This window comes from Podarcis bocagei (genome assembly GCF_964188305.1).
Source record: "Podarcis bocagei genome assembly, chromosome: 9".
Lineage (NCBI taxonomy): Eukaryota > Metazoa > Chordata > Lepidosauria > Squamata > Lacertidae > Podarcis > Podarcis bocagei.
In genome coordinates this window covers 72,854,375-72,861,569 of record NC_138134.1, presented here as the reverse complement: position 1 = coordinate 72,861,569, position 7,195 = coordinate 72,854,375, and the positions used below count along the sequence as shown (strand labels likewise).

Below are 7,195 nucleotides of genomic sequence, written 5' to 3'. Positions count from 1 at the left end.
AAAGTTGGGGACCATCACTACTTCTTGTGGGAGCAACTTCAATCATTTAGGCAGTTTATGAAGAAAGGCTTTCTATTGTCTGCCCTGATTTTTTCAGCATCCAATATCATTGGATGTCTGCAAGTTCTAGTGTTATGAGAGAGGGATAAAAACATTTCTCCCGTAATAATTCAACCACCTAGAATTAGGTGGCTCTGCATGTCATTAACTCTGGCTCCACCTACTTTTGACCTCCCTGCCTTCTGCCCTATCAGTCCCAATGGGCAGCACCCACAATTGCATTGCACCTTGCAAGGTCTTGGGTCAGGACACTCATTACAATTGTACGGTTAGCACTGTGCTCTCCTAATTTGCACTTTTGTTAATTTGAGCTGAACTTTGCCAGCTCCTTGCAGCTGCCACTGCACACGAAATGCCTTTCTTTTAAAAAGAAGTATTTGGAGCACAATCGTCCTGCTGTTTCTCTCATTTGCGGAAATATTATAGCTCACAAATTATAGTCGTAGACAAAGATGAGACAAGTTTTCTAACTATTAATATTTCCCCAGCAGCCGCAAAGCAGGACAGCAGCATCCATACTCATCTTAATAACTCTGTGGCCATAAATATCTCAATGTATGCTACTGCGAGTTCTGTATTAGGGAGTTTCTACATCACAAAGCATGATTACTCTTATTTCAGGGTTTTTTCTGTGAAAAAGGCAATATATATTCAGTTCTTTTGGCATCCTGCCATGTTCCTGATTCACTCCTGAGGGAAATGAACTATAATGGATTTGAGTACTTTTTTATTTCTGTAAAAAAAGGGAAGAAAAAAAAGCAATATCCCCCTATTATGATTTATTATGAGCATTGCTAGTTTGCATATCCATAGCATTGGAACCGGTGGCAAACAATGAATACAGCAGCAACGTGAGGCTGAAATGAGGGCAGGGGAGAGAGATAATTTATAGTTGGGATCTTATTGAGATTTTTGATTTGTTTGAACCTTGAGGTCCCATGTCAGACAGTCCATGAGAACTTCAGTATCCAGGAAGCAAGGCCTGCCTAAGATCAGACCCCTTGGAAACTAGCAAGGCTCAACATTTCGTTTCAGAATGAATGGAAAATTGAGTTATCATAGAATTGTAGAGTAGGAAGGGACCCTAAGGGTCATCCAGTCCAACCCCTGCAATGCAGGAATTTCAACTAAAGCATCCATGACATGTGACCATCCAACCTCTACTTAAAAACCTCCAATAAAGGAAAGTCTACAACCTCCCAAGGGAGTCTGTTCCACTGTTTGACAGTCCTTCCTGTTGTGGAAAAGAGAAAGCTAGACTAGGCTTTTGGTCTGATCCAGTAGAGATCTTATGATGTTCTTATTACAGAGATGAATGACTGGACATAGATGGGATTTCTATTTGCATGGTGCTAAGCAGCCTTCACTTAAGACTTGGGAATGGAAGGATATGTTAATTTCAGTTCTCTGAGTTCCTCATTTTTCCAATTTCAAATTCAGTTTGCCACATTACTGCAACAGTTCGCAAATTCTTCTTTTAAACCCTTGTGAAAATTCTCCAGCACTTTCTCCTAATAAAGACATTTTTGTTTGCAGTTTTGAGTAACGAACACATTCTTGCAAGCAATTTCTCCTAACAAAATACTTTTTTTCTTACATTTTTACAAAATAATAATAATCATTTTCATGCACAGTGTCCTCTAATATATGCATTTTTGTAAAACACTGTTGGAGATCTGCATTGCAAAATTCGGAAACGTTTGAACGTCAAATGGTGGCTTTGTTGCAGTTCTCATTCTGTTTTGAAAAGTGCAAATTTGATAGTCACCTTTACATGACAACTGAATTGAATTATTCCCCGCTCCATACCTGAGACAAATGCTATTGTCTGAAGATGAACCAAGATTCTCTGTGCTTCTCTTGTTCCATGTTCTCATTTGTGTTACGTAGCCAAGCTCACGGTGAGATGTTTAGATACTTAGCATTACCGAGGCTGAAAAATGGATATGGCCACCGTTTGCTTGTTTTGATCATTTTGTCATAGCTATGGTGCAGTTCAAGCACTTCCCTTTCCCTTCCTGCCTTTCCTTTGCAGCTCTTTAAAGTTCTGAAGCTGCAACAGTTCAAGAAGATGACAACCTCCTATCAGCCTTCAATTCTGATTTAGTTCTTTTGTTACCAGCTGGAATCCAATTGTACTTGTGAATACCATCCTTTTGGGCTCTTGTAGGGCTGGAAAGAGTTTGAAGGAAGTTTTATCAAATTTAAACTTCCCAAGAAGCTGGCCAACAAGGATCTATCAAACTGTGTCATCTATTCAGCCATCTATCAAATGCTACACTCTCCCATTTATATTAAGGCAATAGCAAATTGTTGTGGAACCTGGGGAAATATACTGTAAACATTCCACTTTTACAAAACTCTTGCTGTATAGAATTTTATTTTCAGATGCATGGAATTCAACTGGATAGAAATACCCCACTGGGAAGATTTAAAAAAGAAAGAAAATTCCAATTGGTTTATGTCTCTGTCAATCAAAACAACATGATTGGACATTTATATTCTCTTTGACTTTTACCAACAGAAAGCTAGTGGTTCAATATTTCATCTTCTGCCCCAATCAATACACAGAATACATTCTCCTGGGAGGGGCTAAAATGGAGGTAATGCCTTGATTGGTAACTGTCCCTTCTTATGGAGTTTTAAACCACCATTGAAAACACATATGGGAAGGGTTCACCAATTACATTTAACAACATACATTATGTGTATCTGTATACACAATAGTTGAGTTATACACATGTACAGTAATACACATGCAATGTTTAGTGAGCATATAGGCTGTGTACTTGTGTGCACAATGTAAATGAACAAGTGCACACTTTTTCACATGAGCTCTTGTACATGTGTAGAGACAGCTTGTACCTGTGTTCACTGTAATGTGTGAACACTGAACTCTGGTGCAGATTTGGGGACGGCACTGAGTACATGTGGGGGATGGATATGGGAGAAAGTTCTACTACAAAAGCATTCTATATGTTAAATTACTGCTTTTAACATGGTACTTTTAACATGGAGTTTTTCCTTTGGCAGCAGCTCCCATGTGATTGGCTGACTGTGAGTCATATAAGAAGCATTCCATTCTGTTGTGACTGTTATTCCAGTAATTGTTGTTTTTTAACTGCTTTCTGGTTCTCTCTCTGCATGTGAGGGAGAATGGCTGCTGAGAGATGTTTCTTGGGATATCCTTGAGGACAGTGTTATGTCAGTGTGATCAGTTTGAAGTGAAACAGACAGAGGAAGATCCCTAAACATTAAAGGGGAGAAACCTGTGCAGGAGCTCTCTATATGGAACAGAGAGAATAATGCTGAGTTCAAAGTAAAAAAGACATTTCATAATAGACTGTAAGGCCTGAGTGAGGTAAAACTACGATGCAAGTCTCAACACAGTTTTGTTTCTAAGTCTATGTAAGAAGACTTCAATGTACAATTCAAGTGAGAACATACCCTAGTTTGAATAAGCATGAGATTGTAAACGTATTCTTCTCAGTTATATGTTTATGAAACTAAAGTTCTTTTGAATATAAAGAGTCTGGAAATGGTATAGTCTTTACAAAGAAACTATCAATCACCTAGAAGAGTTATTTAGCTTCCTAGCTGTAAGTTACTCCGTTATTTTGCATATCATCAAAATTATATCTATACACACACACCAGAGCTGGATTTATGAATAAGCTAAATAAGGTATAGCTTAGGGCCCCACTCTCTTGCCCCCCCCAAAAAAAAAACCAAAAGGGGAAGAAAACTGGATGTACCTTTCCAAAATATAAGATAAAAAAACAAATAAATTAAAACCTACATACAGCAACAGTGTTTTGTGTTGTGTAGGCTCCTATGATGCAACTAATGGGCCCCACCTGCTATATATAGAGCCCCATTACCTTCAGTAGCTTAGGGCCTCTTCAAACCTAAATATGCCCCCCCCCTGCACACAACACGGCCCTGTTCCTCAGTACTGATGCCCCTCTCACACTTGTAACAAATCAAGGGAGCTACAGTGCTCATGGCTTCTGGGGATTTTAGACTTACTTCCTCTCCTCTCTATAGGCTGAACTGTCATCAACATTCTGTGAGTCCTGGGACCTCAGAATGACTTACTAGGCTATTTTTTGGAGTGTGAAGTGGATGTGGGAAGTGGTTAAATCTTATTCCATTTGCTTTTAATTACTAACTTAGATGCTCCTGAATACCTTTGGTGTCCCCTAAGTAAGCAGAAATCTGCCATTTCACTTGATCGCCTAAGTTTAATATTATATATAATTCTGAGGAAGGATCAGTATGGCTTTGGCAAAGGAAAGGCTTTTCTCACCAATTCTTTGAGACATTATAGACTTGGGCTTCCAGGATGTTTCTGTCAAAGTGTGCCAGAAATGGATCCAGAGATAATTTAGCAGCTATGGGACTAGCGAAGAGTCCTCTTATGGATTGGAAACCAGTTAATTAAGGAAGAGGAAGCAGGGGGTAAGAATAAACTGACAGTTCTCAGAATGAATGAAATCTAGACAAGGGCTCATCCTGGGACTCATGCAATTCAGTTTATTATAAATGAACTGGATTCTGCATTAATTTTATAAGAAAGTGCAGTGAAATAGGCAAGTTTGCATGTGTCAGATGGCATCGAATTATGCAAGATGGTGAAATTCCAAGCAGACTGTGAAGAATTCCACAAAGATCTCTTCAAAATGGATGAATGGGGAACAAAAGCAAGAAAAACAAATGGAATTCAGTGTAAAATGAAAAGTCACTGAAAAGTATTTTGTAGCCTGTGGCTTCAGCAGGGCTGGGGAGACAGAAGTAATACATGGAGATTATCTTTTGGGTCAGAAGATGGTAGGATGAGGGATGGGGAGAAATTTGATTCAAATTTGCTTATAACAGTAAACATACCCAATTCTCCATTTCTGAAACAATATAAGGACTGAGACACACCTATCCTTTGAAATTTGTAATTTGTACTTCTCCGAATTTTGCAGTTCCATTCTCAAGCCAAGTAATGTATACAAAAATGCACACACTACGGTAAATGTGTATCAATATGGATATATTAGTGAAAACTCCGTACAAAAATGCATTGTGTTAGGGAAAATGGTTTTGCAGACATGTGAATCTTAGGGAAAATTGTGTTTAAAAATGTGTACATTAGGAGAAATTTGCACAAATGTGCAAGGAAATTCCCATGATGATTTAAAAAAATAATATGAAAATGGATGTGGAAATGTGGAAAACAGAACTTAAGAGTAGAAAAACAAGCTGAGAGAAAAGCAAAGTGACAGATTTGCATATACCTAAGCAAGATTTTGTCCTCTGGCTGGGAGGGCCTAATGTCCTAGTGTTCTTCCTCTGAAATGCCTTGCAATGAGTTGGACTAGACCTGCCTTTCTCAACCTGTGGGTCCCCAGATGTTGTTGAACTACAACTCCCATCACCCCTAGCTAGCAATGCCAGAGCTCAGGGATGATGGGATTTGTAGTCCAACAACATCTGGGGACCCACAGGTTGAGAACCACTGGACTAGACAAACCATGGGGACCCTTCCAAATACAAATCTATTACTCTATTATTCTGAACCTTGTCCTCATCCAAGTCCTCAGCTGCATACTACCCAGGCCATGTGCCACCATGAAGCTAGGTTAAGCTCCCTATGTTCGTTCAGACATTTTTACCATTAGCTAATTGTTGTCAGTTTTGCCTGCTCTCAGGTTTTAGCACCTCCTCTTGATTGCTATGGACTTTTTTAAAAAGGTTTGGTCATTGTGGATTATATGATTGTGTTTATTTGTTGTGCTGTACCCCGGTACGTGGCATCAGATTACGGGTGGACTATAATGGTTAATTAATTAATAAAATGGATGAACATGGATTTAATCTCAAAGGATGTGTTTTCAATGCATTTTGGTACGTTTCCTTTGGAGATGAGAAGCATTTCACAACATTTGGAGTAGTAGAAAATTAAATGGAAATTAACATTCTGATCTGCAGGTCAGTCGATGAGAGGCTCATCAGGTCAAGTTTGCACTGGGATTCATAGAAACTGAAACCGTCAAGCATTCCCAGCAAGAGCATTCTAGCATCACTTGTCCCTCACCTTCTGTTATTCTATTGAGAATGTCTGGGTAAACTGACACAGTTGTCCCCATGGGGTGGGGTTAAATGGCTTTCAGATCCTTCTCAACCTCCCTGTTCAACACTTTGCTGTTATCCTGCAAGGAAGTCATTGCGGATGGTTGAAAGGATTATAAATCCATGAATCAAGTAGTACAACAATTGTGTCTTTAAAAATAATAACAGCAACAATTCTTCATGAAGTGATTTTCCATGTGGTTATTTTGATCCTAGAGCATTGTGTCAAGAGCTACCTTGTAGCCATTATTTCCTAGTGAAGAAATGGTATTTGAGAATGAGGGCGAACCTGGGATGGCAGGCATTATAGTGTTATACATACATACAGAGCCAGTGTGGTGTAGTGGTTAAGAGCGGTAGACTAGTAATCTGGTGAACCAGGTTCGCGTCTCTGCTCCTCCACATGCAGCTGCTGGGTGACCTTGGGCTGGTCACACTTCTCTGAAGTCTCTCAGCCCCACTCACTTCACAGAGTGTTTGTTGTGGGGGAGGAAGGGAAAGGAGAATGTTAGCGCTTTGAGACTCCTTCAGGTAGTGATAAAGCGGGATATCAAATCCAAACTCTTCTTATACATGCTTTGGAGTTTATAGCTTGGACATCATTATTCATACAGTGGTACCTTGGTTTGCATACATCTTGGTTTACATACGTTTTGGATTACAAACACGTTAAACCCGGAAGTGCATGTCCCAGTTTGCAACCTTTTTTTTGGATTAGAACCCTCCCCTTTTTTTTGGGATTACGAACAATTTTTTGGGGGGGAGGCCCCATTGACGAAAGTGTGCCTTGGGTTACAACCTGTTTCGGTTTACAAACGGACCCCCGGAACGGATTATGGTTGTGTGCCTTCAGAACACAAGTGCATCATAGCCCCCGAAAGTCACACAATACATGCCACGCTGATTGATGTTGTTACACAGTCATAAAACCTCCTCTCCAAAACATTCATCGGTTTTATCTTTACATAAGAGGAACTTCTGGAGTTTTGGAAAAAGGCACCTCCAACCTCCTCTT

At 39.6% G+C, this 7,195-nt stretch overlaps 1 long non-coding RNA gene across 1 annotated transcript; it reads right to left on the bottom strand.

Moving 5' to 3' along the window:
• Nucleotides 1-834: 834 nt before the first annotated feature.
• On the bottom strand, nucleotides 835-3,582 carry LOC308594431. The gene is made up of 3 exons (XR_014011473.1): nucleotides 3,066-3,582; nucleotides 1,225-2,232; nucleotides 835-1,144 (listed from the first exon to the last, which is right to left on the bottom strand). It is a non-coding gene; the product is annotated as an uncharacterized lncRNA (long non-coding RNA).
• Between the last annotated feature and the right edge of the window lie 3,613 nt (nucleotides 3,583-7,195).